This window comes from Macaca thibetana, chromosome 12 (genome assembly GCF_024542745.1).
Source record: "Macaca thibetana thibetana isolate TM-01 chromosome 12, ASM2454274v1, whole genome shotgun sequence".
NCBI lineage: Eukaryota > Metazoa > Chordata > Mammalia > Primates > Cercopithecidae > Macaca > Macaca thibetana.
The window spans coordinates 64,681,409-64,701,516 of NC_065589.1; the positions used below are offsets into that span (position 1 = coordinate 64,681,409).

Below are 20,108 nucleotides of genomic sequence, written 5' to 3' on the forward strand. Positions count from 1 at the left end.
TTTTTTTCTTTCTCAACTATTTGATGATAAGCAAGTATTAACCAAATTAATATTCTATGGGATGGCTCTTTTTTTTTTTTTTTAAACAGAGTCTCACTCTGCCACCCAGGCTGGAAGGCAATGGTGCAATCTCGGCTCACTGCAACCTCCGCCTGCCGGGCTAAAGTGATTCTCGTGCCTCAACCTCCCAAGTAGCTGGGACTACAGGCATGTGCCACCACGCCTGGCTAATTTTTTGTATTTTCATTAGAGACGGGGTTTCACTGTGTTGGCCAGGCTGGTCTTGAACTCCTGAACTCAGGTGATCCGCCCACCTTAGCCTCCCAAAGTGCTGGGATTACAGGCATGAGCCACCATGCCCAGCCCGGCACTTTATTTCTAACAAAACTTTGCTAATTGTCACACTGGCACACAAGTTCTCTAAATTCAGTCTCCATAATTTGGTTAATATTTGCTTATCATCAAATAGTTGACAGAAAAAAAATTCTTAAAATTAGCTTGAAGTTATTACCTCTTAAATTAGACTTTCTCAAACTAGTTACTACCTAGCTTTAGAAAAATTTCTTGTACATTTGATATCCTCCCTCAAGTTTCTTTCAAAATATTCTCTCCACCTCCATCTCCCACCCTCCTCCCCAGACACACACAGCAGCTCTAACTCCAGGTCAGCACACAAGAGGTTCTCATAGGTGACTTCCCCTGCATACTCATGGCATGCAGATGTCCCCAAATTTACTTCTGCAGGTATCTCCTGATGCAGATGTACTCATAGCTGGAAAAACCAACTGCATTTGGCTGAAAAATACACACCAATCCCACCCTTAAAAAATATGTTCACTTCCTAATCCCCTGAGCTTGTAGATATTACCTTATACGGCTAAGAGAGAATATTACCATATATGACTCCCAAACATATGATTAAGTGAAGGATACTGAGAGGAGGCGCTTATCCTGGATAATCCAGGTGGGCCCTAAATACAATTACATGTATCCTTAAGACAGAGACACAGAGAGTTCTGACACAGACAAAAAAAGAAGACACACACAGAGGAAAAAGGGATGTAAAATAAGACAGAGATTTTGAGTTATGTGGTCACGAGCTAAGGAACACCAAGGACCAGAACCACAGAGAATGAATTTGTGTTGTTTTCAGCCACGAAGTTTGCGGTAATTTATTGCAGTAGCCATGCAAAACCAGTATACCACTCTACCACGGAAGCACTCACAGGTGCACCCACACAAGGCCACCTTTATAGGCAGGGACCTACTGGCTATCGCTTTCTCTTTAAAAACAAAACAAACAAACGAAAACCCCAGCACTTTGGGAGGCTGAGGTGGGAGGATCGCTTGAGTCCAGGACTTTGAGACCAGCCTGGGAAACACAGGAGACCTAAATTCTCTACTAAAAACAAAACAAACAAACAAAAACAACAACAGGCCGGGTGTGGTGGCTCACATCTGTAATCCCAGCACTTTGGGAGACTGAGGCGGGTAGATCACCTGAGGTCAGGAGTTCAAGAGCAGCCTGACCCATATGATGAAACCCCATCTGTACTAAAAATACAAAACTTAGCTGGGCGTGGTGGCAGGTGCCTGTAGTCCCAGCTACTTGGGAGGCTGAGACAGGAGAATTGCTTGAACCTGGGAGGTGGAGGTTGCAGTAAGCCAAGATCGTGCCACTGAACTCTAGCCTGGGCAACACAGCAAAACTCTATCTCAAAACAAAGACAAAACAAAACAAAACAAAAAACCCTCCTGTAAGAAAGAGTTCGTAAAGAGCTTACTAAAGCCTTTGGTAAGTAAACTAAACCCTATGGTAAGTGATTCAACATAAATCTAATTTTCTATCCCTTTCTTCATCTCGAAAACCAAAGGCTGGATAATGATATCACTAAGTACACAGGTTACGTGACAGTGGCCTCATCATTTTGTGCTGACTTTCTGTCCCATTGGCCACTGTATAGAGAAGAAGATGATCAAGTAAGGACACTGTTTTTACTTTGCAGCCTGTGAACTCAGTCTCATTGCTATGTCATGCCTCATAATCCCTAACCACACAACTTTAAGTGCTATCTGGGTTCTCAGTTTCCTTTGTATTGACACAGTATATGCTAGCTTTTTCACCACACATAAACCAGAGACGGGTCTCTTTCGTTTCATTTTACCTGTTGGAAAATACTTTAGTTCTTCACATAAGACAAAAATTAGATGCCAACTTTCTCAAAACAGCCAATAAGAGAAATCCTAATCACGTGGCTGTGTAATACAGTATTAAAAAAGAACTGTGGAAAAATTGGATGCATCATCTGATTAATCAGCATATTAGGTAGGCTCGAGTAGTTGAAGGTTATGTACTAATTCAACTGTGACTAGATTTTAACAGTTTGAAATATCATTTTCAAAAAAGGCAAAATTAATACTTTTTTGCCCAGCCTTTGATATTTTCATAGCCAAGAGCCAAATGCTTCTAAAGTGTGACAAATGATCATTCTAATTAAACTGATCAAACACTTAGCTGTGCTGCTTAGTGATATAATACCCTTAAGAGGATTAGACAAACAATTCTGGAAATACACAAATCTATCATATTTATTAATGAATTAGTGTTTCAATAAGTGACTACATGTAACTTCTCATTTGTCCAAGTCACTGACCTAAAAGTGACTTGGGCACATATACTGGAAATATCTCCTACTGTGCTGCTTGATTTTTTGTCCTCTGCACAGTGTTTGTGCTGAAAAGATCCTTCAGTAAAGTCCAATTTGTCTATTGTTTCCTTTATCATGAGCACTCTTTATGTCCTGTTTAGGAAATCTTTGCTTATTTCCTTTTTCTAGAAGCTTTGTTGTTTTACCTTTCTCAGAACTACAATCTATCTGGAACTGTTATTAGAGATCCAGAACTTATTAGATCAGGTAGAATTCTAAGACTTCTTTCTCCCCCATCACTTCTCACTGACATCATCTGGGGCTAACTACAGGCTCCCTTGTTTCTTTAAGGCCATTACAGCCATTGTCCACACCACAGAGAACTGAAGGCCACTGAAGCTTCTCTTTTCTTCCCATCCACCAGCCTTCATCTTTGGCTTCCTCCCTTCCCTGTCTACTTAATCATGAGCCGTCACTCCAACTTCTTTTTAGCACTCTCATTTCCCCCCAACTCACTCACTCAAACACAAATCCCAACCCTGGCAAGGAAAAGACATTATGGGCCAGTTGGCTTTGGAGCTACAGGAAACTGGGTTTGAAATCTGATTATACAATTTACAAACTGCAGGAGCTTGGCAGTCAGTTGACGTTTCTATTTTCTCATCTGTGAAACTGAGAAAGGCTGGGCCTCACAGTGGGGGAAGGTGGGGTAGAGTGTGGAGGTAAAGGATTAACAATACCAACACCTTGTAGGCCTATTGTAAGGATGAGAAATAATGTTTGTTAAGACTCTGGTGCAGAGTAGGCACCGAATAAGTAAATGAATAGTAGCAAAAAAGAATCAATGAATCAATAAAACTGCTAGCCAACTCACTCAACTGCACTGATAGAGTAACTCTCCCTCTCAGGTGGGCTTCCAATGGTAAGCTCTTTCCCCTTCACCGCACTGGCTACGTTAACTTTTACCACAATCCCTCAAGACCTCCACTTCACTCCTCTGCCTGCCTCCTCACTTTCAACAGATATTTGGAGGACTTCTGCTTCTGGCCATGATGAAGGACTGAATTTATCTTCCTGTTGGAGACAACCAAGAAGTGGACAAAACATACAAAGAAATAGTTTTCAAGATATTATCAGGCAACAAAAGACAGTGATCCCCAAGAGAGAGGAAAGGAGTGAAGTGAGTCCTAAGAAAGACTATACTAGGTTACTTCCTTGAGTGAGGTTCCAGCAGTGGCACAGGGAGGGGGAACCCAGGCCCACGGCAACAGACTTGAGCTGACAGTTCAGAAAATCCAAGGCAGCTGTAGTCCAAAGGAAAAGAGAGATATTCACAGAGAGATTTCCAGAGATCTGCAGAGAGTTCCCCTCAAGAATTCAGTGAGGCCAGGCAGGGTGGCTCACACCTGTAATCCCAGCACTTTGGGAGGCCGAGGCAAGTGGATCACTTGAGGTCAGGTGTTTGAGACTGGCCTGGCCAACAAGGTGTAACCTCCCCTCTCTACAAAAATACAAAAATTACCTGGGTGTTGTGTGGCGTACACCCATAGTCCCAACTACTCAGGAGGCCAAGGCATGAGAAACGCTTGAACCCCGCAGGTGGAGGTTGCAGTGGGCAGAGATCGCGGCACTGCACTCCAGCCTGGGCAACAGAGTGAGATTCTGTCTCAAAAAAAAAAAAAGAAAGAAAGAAAGAAAGAAAAGAAAAGAATTCAGTTAATTCATGCTCATAGGTATAAGGAAACCAAAGAGGCTTGAGAAAAAAACACTAGAATGCACTAGAGATGACAGAACAGTACCCACATTCATAGAATCAAGAACAGTCTGCTCCCACCTGCCAAACTAGAAAGTCTCATGATTCAACGGACATTAGGTACAGTATACAGAAGGGTCTTGCCCGGTTCGTGGCAATAATTAGCCTTAAATTGAGCACTATCTGGTCCCAATAATGAAATCTTAAAGCCAAGACCTTAAAGAGTCAAACTATTTACAAGTAAATTAATTGCATCACAGAACAAAGCTCAAGAACATTTAAAGGAATGCAAAAATATTCAGCACCCAACAAGGTAAAATTCCCAATATTTAGCATCCAGTGAAAAATTACCAGGCACATAAAGAAGCAGGGAAATACAACTCATGGTAAGGAGATCCTGACCCAGAGCTGTCACAAAGATTAGAATTAGCAGGCAAGAATATTAAAAACAGTTATAATTATATTCCGTATGTTCGAAAAGTTAAGTAGAGATATGGAGATATTTTTAAAGACCCAAATAACACTTCTAGAGCTGAAAACTACAAAGTCACAAAGTCTGAAATTAAAAATACATCCTTGGAATGAGATTAATACTGTAGACATTGCCAAAGAAAAGATGACTAAATGTGGGCCAGACGCAGTGGTGTGAGCCTATAATCCCAGCTACTCAGGAAGCTGAGGTGGAAGGATAGCTTGAGCCCAAGAGTTCAAGTCTAGCCTGGGCAACATAGTCTCACCTCATAAACTGAGGGGAGACTCTATCTCAATTTAAAAAGAAAAAATTAAAAGAAACTGAGCGTAAAGACACAGCAATTGAAACTATCCAAAGTGAAACAGAGAAAAGAGAACTTTAAAAACTGAACGGAGCCTCAATGAGCTGTGAGACAATTTTAAGCAGCCTAACATACAGTACATGGACTCCCCACAAAAGACAGAATCATGAAGAAAAAAACAGAAAAACCTATGTGAAGAAATAATAGCAGAAATTTGTTCAACTTTCTTGAAAATGAAAATCCCACAAATTCAAGATGCTCAATGAATCTCAGTGGCACAAGAGACATGAAGAAAACCACATCAAGGTACATCATGATCAAATTACTCAACACCAATGATAAAAATAATCTTTTTATTTCTTTTTTTCTTTTCCTTTTTTTCTTTTTCTTTTTTTTTTTTTGAGACAGAGTCTTGCTCTGTCACCCAAGGTGGAGTACAGTGGCACAACCTCAGTTTACTGCAACCTCGACCTCCCAGGTTCAAGTGATTATCCTGCTTCAGCCTCCTGAGTAGCTGGGGTTACAGGTGCCCACCACCACGCCCAGCCAATTTTTGTATTTTTAGTAGAGACAGGGTTTCACCATGTTGGCCAGGCTGGGCTCGTACTCCTGACCTCAAGTGATCTGCCACCTCAGCCTCCCAAATTGCTGGGATTACAAGCGTCAGTCACAGCACCCGGCAGATAAAAAGAAATCTTAAAGCAGCCAGAGAAAAAAGATACAATATGCACAAAGATAAGGATAATAGATTTCTCATTGAAAACAATGCAAACAAGAGGCTACATCTTTAAAGCACTGAAAAGAAAAATACAATCTACCTAGAATTTTATACCCAGTGAAAGTATCTTCAAAATTGAAGGCAAAATAAAGACGTTTTCAGACACACAGAAGTGAAAAAGTTATCACCATTGGAAATAAGAAATGTTAAAGGAAGTCCTTTTAAGCAGAAAGAAGATGATTCCAGATGGAAATATGGATCTGCAAAAAGGAATGAAAGGCACCATAAATGGTAAATACATGGTAAATACATAAGATTTTGTGAATTATCATTTACATATCTTTAAAAGATAACTTTTCAAACAAAAGCAGTACCAATATATTGTGGGGTTTATTACATAAATATGACAACAATAGCACAAAAGTCAGGAAGAGGAAAAAAACAAAGGATATTATAAGGTTCCAATACTATAAGTACTCACTGTAGTGTCAGATTGGAATGGCTGATTAAAAACTGACCCAAAGTCTACCTGGATTCCGCCATTCCCAAAAGGAACTATGAGTCTACTATGTGACTTGATCTTAAAGCTGACATCACATCTGATAAAGCACTATAACTGCAGTTAACAAGCACATGTAAGAATGGTCATGGGAACACTAATTGTCAGGCACACTTCTCACGTTGAACAAATGCCACAGGTCCCCGTCAGTATTTTTTCTACATCTGTACATACATGTTTTCACAAATTAACTCTATGTGGACCATGTGCCAAGTCAGGATGATTTAGTGTCCAGGCATGTGATGGTCAGTACAGGTCTAGCACTGGCTTGGACACCTCACTCAATTCTCAGACCCTCAGTTTCCTCATCTACAAAATTACTTCTAAGATACTTTCTGTGATTTGGGTAATGCTGGAAAGGCTAATGTTCTAGTTAAGTCTTAGATATTGAGCCACTAAGAAAATATGTCTCTGGGGCCGGGCGCGGTGGCTCAAGCCTGTAATCCCAGCACTTTGGGAGGCCGAGACGGGCGGATCACAAGGTCAGGAGATCGAGACCATCCTGGCTAACACGGTGAAACCCCGTCTCTACTAAAAAAATACAAAAAACTAGCCGGGCGAGGTGGTGGGCGCCTGTAGTCCCAGCTACTTGGGAGGCTGAGGCAGGAGAATGGCGTAAACTCAGGAGGCGGAGCTTGCAGTGAGCTGAGATCCGGCCACTGCACTCCAGCCTGGGCGACAGAGCGAGACTCCGTCTCAGCAACAACAACAAAAAAAAAAAAAAAAAAAAAAGAAAATATGTCTCTTGCCGGGTGCGGTGACACACAACTATAATCCCAGGTACTCAGGGGGCTGAAGCCAGGAGCTGGAGGCTGTAGTGCACCATGATCATGTCTGTGAATAGCCATTGCACTCTAGCCTGGGCAATGTAGTGAGACCCTCATCTCAAATAAATAAATACATAAATAAGAAAATACATCTCTTGATACAAAATATTCTCAAAGTAACCCCAAAAGAATCATTATATTGGAAAATGGCCATTTTTTCACTCTCAAGTTGTCATTTTGAGTTGATTCTATGAAAATCAGTTGCCTGCCAACTGCTAACTCCCAACATTGCCCACTAATATTTTCTTTAGACAGAGTAACCATGATTCTTAATCTTCAAATCAGAAAGGTGAAATTAATCTTAATTCTAAATGAAATATTAATATACATTTGTAGAGTCTACAATTTCAGAAATATTTATTTGGCCCAGGCGCAGTGGCTCATGCCTATAATCCCAGCACTTTGGGAGGCTGAGGCGGGCGGATCATGAGGTCAGGAGATCAAGACCATCCTGGCTAAAAACCCCGTCTCTACTAAAAATACAAAAAATTAGCCAGGCGTGCTGGTGGGCACCTGTAATCCAGCTGCTCAGGAGGCTGAGGCAGCAGAATGGCGTGAATGTGGGAGACAGAGCTTGCAGTGAGCTGAGATCACACCACTGCCCTCCAGCCTGGGTGACAGAGCAAGACTCCGTCTCAAAAAAAAAAAAAAAAAAAAAAAAAAAAAAATTATCTGGAATTCCTAAAGCATTTCTGGAAGTCCTAAAGAAAATCTGTTTTAGAAAGAAAATTTCAAGGAATTCTAGAAAATAGCATTAAAATCAAGGAACACCCCTGTACAACACTCCATCACCATCCTCAAAAAGAGATTACTAACTTCTTATAACAGTAATCATCTATGCCAGCAGAGGAAAAAGGAAGAAAGTTACATCATGATTTGTGGGCAGTTTTTAGAAGTGTCTGAAGAGCCAGGCACAGAGGCTTACACATGTAATGCCAGCACTTTGGGAGGCCAAGACAGGAGGATCACTTGAGGTCAGGACTTCAAGACCAGTCTGGCCAAAAAGGTGAAACCCCGTCTTTATTAAAAATATAAAAATTAGCCAGGCATGGTGACACACACCTGTAGTCCCAGCTATTGGAGAGGCTGAGGCAGGAGAATCACTTGAACCCGGGAGGCGCGGGTTGCAGTGAGCCGAGATTGTGCCATTGCACTCGGGCCTGGGTGACAGAGAGAGACTCCATCTCAAAAGAAAAAAAGTGTCTGAAGAAACAGAACCTTGCTTGCATTAACTCATATGTTATTGATTTGCATGTAAATGTCAAATGGCCCATTTCAAAAGCAAAAAGAGCAACTAAAAAGCTCCAGCACCTCCAACTTAAAGAAATGTGCTTTAATCTTTGTATATTTTATTGCTGGCTTTGAAAAATGTAATCCCTAAACCTCGTTATTTCACAAAATTTGGCCAGCTCACAAAGAATAATTAGGCATTATTCTCGAAGAATTTTTAAAAAATATTTCCTACACAGAGAAATAATTGTCAGTTAGCTACCCAATAATGGACATTTTGAGACTCGAAGTGCAGCACTGCCTTATCCAAATATGTGTTTTCCTTCAAAGTTTAAAGGGAAAAAGCTGAAAGTTTTTTCCCCCAGTGTTCCAAAAGATTAGAATGTAAACACAAACCAAACAGAACTATAATTAGCATTTCAAATGGCAAACAATGTACAGTATAATTTTATACAAATCAATTAACAAAAATTGTATATTTAACAACACTTACTGAATGTCCACTATGTACAAGGCTATGTGATGTGGGAGTTAAAAAGATGAATACATAGAGCTTTCTAGGTCTATGAAAAGCCCCTTAATAGCATTAGTTTTGGGGATTTAACAAATGAAAAAAAAAAAAAACAAAAAAAAACCCTTAATGGTTATCCTGCAGAGGCTCCCCATGACATTTGAGCAGTCACTTACAGGCAGCTAAAGGTTGAAGACTCAATATGTCAGAGAGCCAGGCAACCACAGGATTTGGCCCCAAACCTAAGCAATAAAATCAGTCAGCCTTCTAGAAAGACCCAGAAAAACACTTAGCAGTAAATACCCAAGCATTCCCTCAGAAGCAAATTAACAGAAATATTAAGTGTGTAGAAAAAGAGTAATGGTAGGGGTTTAAGGGAGAACAGAAGAGGACAGAAAATAATGTGAATTTTTATTTGTTGAAAGCAGAATTTCACAGTCTAATCAAAATTTAAAACGCTGCCTTTGGATACTGACACATGAAAGCTCTCATTTGATTTAAGAAAATTGAGTTTTATGTGTATGTTTCTTTTAATCACCCATAGGGATTAATAATTTTGGTCATATTTTACTATGTGCCAGATAGTATTTATGCACCGAACATGGCAAAGCCTGAGTGAAGAATCCAGAACATCCAATGGATTAGATGCATCTAATTTCTTCTCAGAATATAACAAATGTACAAACTGTCATATCTAATAGTCACTAAACACCAACAATATACCCAAGGCCAACTGAGTTAGACAAAGTTGAATTTGAAAGAAATGTTCTATTTGAATGTTTATTACTTGAAAAACTGAGATCCAATTAAATTATCCTTGGTCATTTTAGCTATTGTACCTTTGGGGGTACTATTTCTGTAACAACAACTCCCTAACATTGCTGGCAATATGTGGTGAGTTTTTACTCTGGGCCAGAAGTTCACAGAACACTTGACACAACTGGAGAGTTAAGCCCTAATAGTATGTCCATATTACAGATAGCATGTCCGTATTACAGATAGTACACCCACATTACAGACAAGGAAACCACCTTGGGCAGATTACTTAACCTCTTTGTGCTGCAGTTCTCTTATTTATTTATTTATTTTTGAGATGGAGTCTCACTGTCATCTAACCTGGAGTGCAGTGGTGCAATCTCGGCTCACTGCAACCTCTGCCTTCTAGGTTCAAGCGATTCTCCTGCCTCAGCCTCCTGAGTAGCTGGGACTATAGGTACATGCCACCACTCCCAGCTAATTTTCGTATTTTTAGTAGAGACTGGGTTTCACCATGTTGGCCAGGCTGGTCTCGAACACCTGACCTCAAGTGATCCACCCGCCTTGGCCTCCCAAAGTGCTGGGATTACAGGCATGAGCCACTGCGCCCAGCCTCAAAGTTATTTTTAAAAGGTATAAGTTCAATAAGAAAGAAGCAAAGACTAACATGAATTGACACTTGTAACATCTCCAAAAACCTGAAAAATCTAAACAATTACTTAAAATCCGTTCATTCATTCCAAAAATATTTATTCAACACCCACCATGTGCTAGGTCCAGAGAATCCAGCACTAGCTAAGCTAGACATTATCAATGAGGAGCATGTTCTCACTTATTTGTGGGAGCTAAAAATTAAAACAATTGAACTCATAGAGATAGAAAGTAGAAGGATGGTTACCAGACGCTGGGAAGAGTAGTGGAGAAGTTAGGGGGGAAGTGGTTGGCTAATGGGTACAAAAAAATAGAAACAATGAATAAGTGAGCTGGGAGTGGTGGCTCATGCTTGTAATCCTACACTTTGGGAGACCGAGGCAGAAGGATCCCCTGAGCCCAGGAGGAGTTCAAGACCAAACTAGGCAACATAGGGAGACCCTGTCCCTTAAAAAAAAAAAAAAAAAGGAAAAAAGAAACAATGAATAAGATCTAGTATTTGATAGCACAACAGATGACTATATTCAATAATAATTTAATTGTACATTTTAAAATAACTCAAAGAGTATAATTGGATTGTTTGTAACACAAAGGATAAATGCTGGAGATGATGGATACCCCATTTGCCCTGATGTGATTATTACACATTGTATTCCTGTATCAAAATAGCTCACATACCCCATAAATATATACACCTATTATGTATCCAAAAAAATTAAAAATTTAAAAACACCTCTACATATAAGGCAGATACCATAATGCACATTTTCAAACATCAGCCTGGATATCTATTATCACATACTTGAGATGTTTAAACCTTACTAAAAGCTCCCACAGCAAGTCCACTATTTTCTTTAAAAAAAAAAAATTTTTTTTTGGCTGGGCACAGTGGCTCACGCCTGTAATCCCAGCACTTTGGGAGGCCGAGGTGGGCAGATCACGAGGTCAGGGGCTCAAGACCAGCCTGACCAATATGGTGAAACCCCATCTCTACTAAAAATACAAAAATTAGTCGGGCGTGGTGGCACGCACCTGTAGTCCCAGCTACTAGGGAGGCTGAGGCAAGAGCATTGCTTGAACCCAGGAGGTTGCAGTGAGCCAAGATTGCGCCACTGCATTCCAGCCTGGGTGACAGAGCGAGATTCTGTCTCAAAATAAATACATAAATAAATAAATAAATAAATAAAATTGATACTACACACCAAGATTCTTCATATTTCTTTTCATTACAGTCAAATACCTTTGACTCTCCTTTTCTTCTTTTCTAGGACAGTAGTTTTAGTTTTTAAACCAATCCATTTCATTTTCTCCAAACTTGAGAACTCCTATCTCAATCAGCAGTCCCTCCTAATGAGAAGCCTTGGATCTCTCCTGGTAGCCCCCACCTATCTGCTCCCTAAACTTACTGTATAAATGCTTTGAGTGGTTCACTGTTGGAAAATCTCTCATGGCTCCCTCAACTTCTGTTCAAATCATTTTCTAAGTCCACAACAGCCTTCTTCTCAGCATGACCACTTCCTGCTCAACCTTTTTGCAAATTTCTTCCATGAACTCTGGGAAACTCATGCCTATGCACAGGGACTGCATCTTCATCTTTCAACTAATATCTTGTAGGCCTATTGTCTTGTGACAACTCTATTGTCCTTATTTTCTTTTTCCTTAGAACCTTAAAATATAATCACCGGTCCATGCATGATCCTCTTTCCTTTTTTTTAATACAGCATCTGCCCCCATCCAAAGTTTCAATTACCCATGGTCAATCAGGTTCTGAGAATAGGTGAATACAGTGTAATAAGATAATTTGAAAGAGAGAGAAACCACATTTACATAACTTTTTATTACAGTATAGTGTTAAAAATTGTTCTGTTTATTATGATTGTCGTTAATCTCTTACTGTACCTAATTTATAAATTAAATTTTATCATAGATATGTACATATGGAAAAGAAGAATATACATAGGGTTTGGCACCATCGGAGGTATCAGGCATCTACTGGGGGACTTGGAACATACTCCCTTTGGATAAGGGGGGAATTACTGCACAATGATCACCTAGGAACTCACCACAAAACTGAAGGACTAGGTCATTATCAATAACTAACATCCGTGTGTGTTCCTCCCCACATGCTACCCTCTAGTCCATATAAAAGATAACTGCCATCCTAAGTTTTATGTTCATCATTCTCTTGCTTTCTAAAAAGATGTGTATTTCAACAGACACATATGCAAAACAGAAGTGCATGTTTGTATTTAGTGTTTGTATTTGATTGTTTCCCTGGCTTATGTAAATTAGTACAACCATTTGGGAATATAATTTGGCAATACTTAATAAGTTGAATATTCACATAACCTACAAACCAGCAATTTTATTCCTTGGTATTAACCCAAGAGAAATACTGGCACGTGTGCCCAGGAAACATGAATAATCAGAGCAACACTGCAAATCTCAAAAAATAACAAAATTAAAAAAAAAAATAAATGGTCACTGAGAGGAGAAGAGAGAAACATACTGCATTATAAGACACATAATGGATTATTTTACTGCAGTGAAAGTCAGTGAACTACAACTACATACAGTATGAATGAATCTAGAGATATAATATTGAGTGAGAAAAAAAAAGTTCCAGAAGTCAATGGATAGTATCAGACCCTTTTTCCCCAAGATTTAAAGTTTTAAACAAGTATCATAATTATGACCTAATCTTTGCAGCAAAACAACAACAAAATCCTTCTTTTGAGAATGTATGCCTTATCTTTCAAAACTATATTATCTTCTCTCTACTCCAACAGTTTCATGAGTAAAGTCACAAGAACTTTTATCTCCTTATGCAGTGTACCTAATCCGGTATCTGTGGTGATACTAAGACCTCCAACCACAAAGATTTCATCTTGGAAGGACTTTATTTTTCTCCTTTAAGTAAAGTTAACTTAAGGTTAGAGCAATCTAGGGATAAGAAAACTTACATATGTGATTCTTGTAAAAGTCCAGCAGAACTACCTCATACTAAAGCCAAGAGTCACCTGACAAGTCATAGTAATCTGAAACTGAGGTATCGCCAAAGGTAATCCATCCACTGAATATATAATGGCGTTATCAACATTGAATCCAAAAATATGAGCAAAACCAGGATTTTTAGGCTTTCTAAAAGCCTGAACTTTTAATTTCAAAATATTTCCTTTTTACCTTAAGAAAAATTATTTTTTAGGGAAAAAATATATGAACTCCAACTGCAAAAGAATAATAAGAATAAAATCTACCAATCAGGGCCTTTCCCAGTGAGGGCTATGCATATTCTCTGTAAGTGATTATTGCTGAATTACACTGCAGCTTCCCTTCGACCTTGGGAACCCTGCTCACTCTCAGAGTTACTGCGAGGTCTTCTGTTTCGTTTATTATTAGTCTTTGTCTCTGCAATGCTGTAGCATGTGATAGAAATATCAACGTTGTGAGCTTGCAGTACCCAAAACCGTAGAAATGTTTCCAAAAAATAAAGCGGGGGTTGAGCGGGGGGGGGGATGAAAGAAAGAAAAGAAACAAAAACAAAACAAGAGGAAAACAAAGTTAATGGTATTAAGATGGGAAATTTCTCATTTTTACCTTGTGAAGACTACATTTCCTAATCAGCTTAGTGATATATAACCATTAGTATGCAATTTTTAAATTTAAGAAAAGATGTCCAAGAACATTATTTAGAAAAAAAATCACAACTGAATATAATAGACAATTGGTCAAACTTAGCCCAGCAATTTAAAAATGAAAGTTCCTATAGAAAAAACCTTACAGGATTTTTTGTCCAGAAGAGAGAAATAATCTGGCAACCCAGTGGGTTCACTTAGTTTCGTGTCATTTGCTTCATGTCCATTATGTAATGCTTCCCCTAGCTTTAGGTCTCTATGTTTAAGCAACCGTTCAGGTATATCACAGAATTGTCACAAAATCAGTATCTGGTTATAACTTTCAAAAACAGCTTAAAAGGTGCCTTGCAGATGTGTCTATATGCAGCAGAAGCTTTGGGGAGAAAATCTGCTGGTGTCATTACTTCTCCAGGCTTCCTCCCCAGGTCTCCCATTCCCTCCTCCCCCAGCATCCCCGGCGACACGATCTGCGGGCAGCTCCCGGCTTGATGCAGGGGAAGCACGTCTTGACTGCAATGCAAACCCTGTCCCGGTCTGAACCAGGGAAGGAAGACTTGGCCCTGGCCGGGGGTGTGGACGAAGGCTGCAGGCAGGGATGCAGGGGCGCCAGCAGCGGGTGGGCATGGGTGCCCCGCGAGGGCAGTCCGCAGTGCACGCGCACAATAAAACCCAATGCACAACTTCCCCAGCCGCTCCTCTCGGCTTCCCGGATTCCCTGAAAGGTGCGGCGTAGGCGTTAGCTCGCGCGGGCGCGGGCGCTCTCACCCGCGCGGGTTCGGTTTTCCGCTGACAATTACATCAGTCCTTCTCCCTACCCCTGCTTCAATCCCCAGGCAGCCTGCAGGGAGCAGGGGCGCCGGCCCGCGCGAGGGAATGCGAGCGCGAGTGGCAGGCAGCCGGAATTCCCTGGCAACGAGGGGGAGGGAGGGCGGCAAACCGGGACCGCGCTACAGACGCCCCCTCCCATCCCGGCCGCGGGAATGGGCTGCCACCGCCGCCCCCACTTCCCTGTAGCCCGGGCTATCGGCCGGCGGCGCCTGCAGGGGGACGGCGATGCCCTGGGGGCCCAAAGCTGCGGCTGCCCACCCACGCGTCCCTCGGGGTCCTCAGCCAGCCGGAGGCGCACAATGCCCCCGGGCCGCGATGCGGGCACCGTGGCTCCCGCCCCGGGCAATCCCTTTGCAGCTAGGACACCTACCTGGAGGGCGAGCTGTGGCGCCACGGGTTCTGCGGCGGCTGCGCGGCTGCGGCGGGAGGCAGGAGGCGGAAAGCCGGCCCCGGCAGGCGGACCGGAGCGCGGGCTAGCAGAGGAGAGGAGGAGGCACAGGCGCCGCCTGCACTGAGCGGCGATCTCCAGCACCGACAGCGGCGGCGGCGACCGTGCTGCGCCTCCAGTGGTCCGCGGCGCCGCAGCCCCTCCTCTCCCACGGGCGGGGCGCGCTGGCGGGGCGGTGCTCCCGGCTCCCCGCCCCCGGCTCCCGCCTGTCCGCCCGGCTGGAGTGGAGCGGCCAGTGGCCGGGGCTCACGCTGCGCACCCACCCTACCGGGCGCCCCTCCCTGCGCCGCCAGATGGGCCGGGGATCCCGCAGCCGGCGCCCTGCGCCCTGGTCACGCGGGGTCCCAGAGCCGGGGCTCTCCCCTGGCCTGGCCTCCGTGGGAATCCGTGGTGTCCCGAGATCACCCGCCGTGGAAACCCCGAGCTGCCATCCGCGGGCCTGCGCTCAGTAGCGGGAGCCCTCGCCCGCGAAGTCCGGCGGAGGTGGGCCGGCCGCTGTCTGGAAGGGTGACCCAGAAGGGCTCCAGCGCTCGGGGCCAGGAGCGCCGCGGCAGGGAGCACTGCTGGAGACCGGATTCCGAAAGGAACGGCTGCCTGGCGGCCTCCGCTCGGTGCTGCCAAGCCCCTGTCCCTGGGCGCCCTTCTGAGGTCATTTCATACACTTACGCGACTGTGCGTGCCTGCTCCCGTCCCTGACTCACTCGGGAGCAAAAACTTCTCGGGCCCAGAGAAACACCTGGGTTCTGCGAAAGGAAGAGCCGGTTCCTTCAAGCCCCTGGCAAAGCCCATCAAAGTCAGTCAGTTCCACCTCACCACAACACTTAAACCCTTCCACACTCCAGGCCACTCCCGGCCTGCGTTCGGAGAGCAGATTAATCTAAAGGCAAATTTGCTAGGAGGGACGGGGTAATGTAAACATTTGTACAGACATTCTGTAAACAAGTGACTGAGGACATGTCAATATTTCCAGGCATTTGTGTCATCATCATCTGGGTGTGGGAGGCGGAGGGGAGTCCAGAGGACATCGACTGGACCTAACGGGAGCTGTTACAGAACATGCTGGGGTGCCTTCAAAAATGGAAGATACTGCTTACTAATGAGGCAACTGTGATGGCATTTCATTGTGCCCTGTGCTGACAAAATGATTTGCTATGAACTATGCACTCCTTCCCACAGTTTCTCTTGAATCTCCAATCTTACCTGTTGGATTAGCTTTTTCCACCTAGACTAGCAATGTTCTCATGTCCTCTTGTCACAAAATAATAGATGCGGGACGCTGCGACAATGGCAGCTTGTCCTTCATTCCTTTGCTGTGAAGACAGGCTCCTCAAGGGAGCAGTTGGGATGCTGACCTCTGCTTCATCACCCTTTCTACTCCTCCTTCTATCTGAGTTCCATTAACAGAAACTCTACTGAAATGGCTTTCTCCCTTAAAAGAAAAAAAGCTAAAACCCATAGATTTAAAAAGAAATACAAAAGTGTGAATGAAAATGAGAGAGTACACATAGCACACAGAATCTTTACCTAAAGAAGTTCTCTAGGCACAGTGGCTCACGCCTGTAATCCCCGCACTTTGCGAGGCCGAGGCAGGCGGATCACTTGAGGTCAGGAGTTCAAGACCAGCCTGACCAATATGGTGAAACCCTGTCTCTACTAAAAGTACAAAAGCTAGCGGGATGTGGTGGCAGGCACCTGAAATCCCAACTTCCTGGGAGGCTGAGGCACAAGTATCACTTGAACCAGGGAGGCAGAGGATGCAGTGAGCCGAGATCATGCCACTGCACTCCAGCTTTGGCTACAAAGTGAGACTCTATCAAAAAAAAAAAAAAAAAAGAAAAAGAAAAAGAAAAAAAAAGAAGAGGTTATCTAATTTTTTCTCTGAACCCCTAATAGCAGAGAACCATAAACTATGGGGGAAGAGAAAGAACTACCACAATCTAAATCTCATGTTTTAATGTAAGAATGTTCTCGCACTTTTCACTCTATTCCATAGTATCTATGTGTGTTTTAATCCTTTTAAAAATGGTTTTAAACATCAGGGAAAAAAATTTCCCCCACTGTCTCATTGATTAATGGTCAAATAAGAGGTAACGGTACTACACCCATCCATCTGGGGAAATGGGTGGATTAAACACAGCGGGCTGTACAGAACTACAGATCAAGGCAGTTTCCTCACTCATTTGTGCGTCATTGTATTTTGAAAACTCAGACTGGCATAGATATGTAAATATGAATAACAGGCTTTTCACTGCTTTTTGAGCTATGGCAGGATTATTGCTCAAAAAAGTGCCAGAGAGCAATGTTTTCATTAAGCGTACATTCTTGCTGAGTGTTAAAGTCACAAGTCATATGTTGACTAAGAGGATCTTGGCTTCCCTAATCCATCCCTTTTGTCTCAGAAAATACTTGTTCGTGGACTTTTCCAGTGAAGAAAGTTAATGATGTTCTTAAAAGTCCATCAATGCTGTAATTCCATCACATACAAATGAACTGAGCCTCATAGGAATCATAGTTTCCACCATCAATTCATCCAAGTCCCGCTTAATTTTCATTGCATTTTCTTAGATGAGTACTATTTTAGCTGGAGTTTTTAGGAAAGCTGAAGTGCTAATGCTTCCTTGAAAGATGCAAACCCAGGGCAACAAATGAGGAACAGGAGAAATGAGACAGGAAAGAATAGAAAGCAAATACATAGTGATATGTTATCAACTTGGCCTGTGCTTCATGAACCTGAGAAGACACAGCCAGTTGCTTAGCCATGCAAAACTGTGCCCAAGAACCGGCTATCAAAGAAAATACTGAAGAAAAAATTTACCTGAAAGCTACCTCCCATTTCCTCCAGCTTCCAGGATGAGTCATCATCTGACCCCTCTGACAGCTACTAGAGAAACAAATCCCATACTTTGCAGCCAAGGTATGGTCATTGTACTGGATTGTTCTATAGGCAACATGGTTATGCTGGAAACTATGTTTCCCCAAATCCCCTTTCATATATGCTTCCAGACAGACAAAATTGAAGTTGCCTGCGACTTAGGAGGCAATACTGAAGCAGCGTCTTCATTTGTCTCTCGTCACCTCTAACCAATGACAACTTTCATTACATTCCGACAGTCGTCATTGGTTAGAGGTGGTGATAGACAAATGCCATTTCTAACCAATGAGAAGAGATGCAGGAGAGTTCCTGTTTGTTCTCATTCTTCCCTGCTCTGCATTCTCTTCTAACAAGTAACTGTGACCACAGGCTAGCTAACAGACTCTTCACAGAAACTCACAGAGGCAGCGATCATAAAGACCCAACAACTATCTGTAGATGTCTACACCAGCCATTTTTGTGCTCTCACTACAGCAGCCGGATGTGCCTAGCCTAATATCCAGATGTCCCTGCAAGCTTGGACTCCTCTGCCCAAATCAGGACTGTTCTCTGATTCCCCTTTTCAGACTTTTAGACTTTTACTTATCTGACTCCTCCCACAAATGTGATGTAATATCTTCTTCTTTTTTTTTTTTTGAAACAGAGTCCCCCTGTCACCCAGGCTAGAGTGCAGTGGTGTGATCTCAGCTCACTGCAACCTCCACCTCCTGGGTTCAAGCAATTCTCCTGCCTCAGTCTCCTGAGTAGCTCAGATTATAGGTGCCCGCCACCATGCCCGGCTAATTTTTTGTATTTTTAGTAGAGATGGGGTTTTACCATGTTGGCCAGGCTGGTCTTAAACTCCTGACCTCAGGTGATCTGCCCACCTCAGCCTCCCAAAGTACTGGGATTACAGGTGTGAGCCACTGTGCCCAGCCCTAATTTCTATAATAAATTCCTTATTCAATACATTCACAATGGTCCTGCTTCCTTGATGGAAGCCCGTCTGCCAGGAGCTTAGGCTGGATCTGCTTCAGGAGGCCTGGACGGGAGCAATCACTTGGGGACTGTTGAGGCAGGGCAAATAGCTAAGAAACCTGGAAAAATGTGAGGCCAAGAGATTCTAAGGATGAACTGTACCTGTGCTTTATTCAAATAGCAAAAATATTCATAGTTTTGCCTTGTATTTGTTAACTGAGAGAGTTCAGCTTTGAAAATGTTTTTATTATGACTAAATTAACCTACTTTGGTTAATCACTCTCATGTCATCAAAATGCATGATGGCTTATTTTTGCTTTTGTTGAGATATTGTTTTGACTTTTTTGACTTTTAGTATGGAAAATAACAGATCGAACCTCAGTTGGAAAATTCTGACCCGTACCTTTCCCCGGCTATGGAAGCATCCTAACTGAGTTTCCTGTTTTAAGTTTGAACATAAAGATGAGTGGTAGTCTTTTGTAATTTACTTTTTGTAAAGTCGATTTTTTCTTTTTTCTTTTTTTTTTTTTTTGTTTAAACATTTACTATTTTTACAATACCAAAACAGCACAGTAAGAAAATCAAAAGGCAGGCTGGGCGCGGTGGCTCACGCCTGTAATCCTAGCACTTTGGGAGGCCAAGGCGGGCAGATCACGAGGTTAGGAGATCGAGACCATCCTGGCTAACACGGTGAAACCCCATCTCTACTAAAAATACAAAAGAATTAGCCGGGCTTGGCGGCAGGCGCCTGTAGTCCCAGCTACTTGGGAGGCTGAGGCAGGAGAATGACGTGAACCCGGGAGGCGGAGCTTGCAGTGAGCAGAGATCGCGCCACTGCACTCCAGCCTGGGTGACCGAGCGAGACTCCATCTCAAAAAAAAAAAAAAAAAAAGTTTCAACAAAATACATGATTTTTAGGGAGCATTACATCAATTGGGGAAA

At 42.7% G+C, this 20,108-nt stretch overlaps 1 protein-coding gene across 10 annotated transcripts in view; it reads right to left on the reverse strand.

The window, feature by feature from the left end:
- OSBPL6 (oxysterol binding protein like 6) overlaps window positions 1–15,456 on the reverse strand; it is a 209,423-nt gene extending 193,967 nt beyond the window's left edge. For 9 of the 10 annotated variants that reach the window (XM_050750531.1, XM_050750539.1, XM_050750537.1 and 6 more), the window contains exon 1: window positions 15,260–15,448. The gene's annotated coding sequence lies outside the window, so the exon portion shown is untranslated. Of the gene's footprint in view, window positions 1–15,259 lie in introns of all 10 variants that reach the window. The other variant, XM_050750532.1, reaches the window with a different exon arrangement.
- Window positions 15,457–20,108: the final 4,652 nt, after the last annotated feature.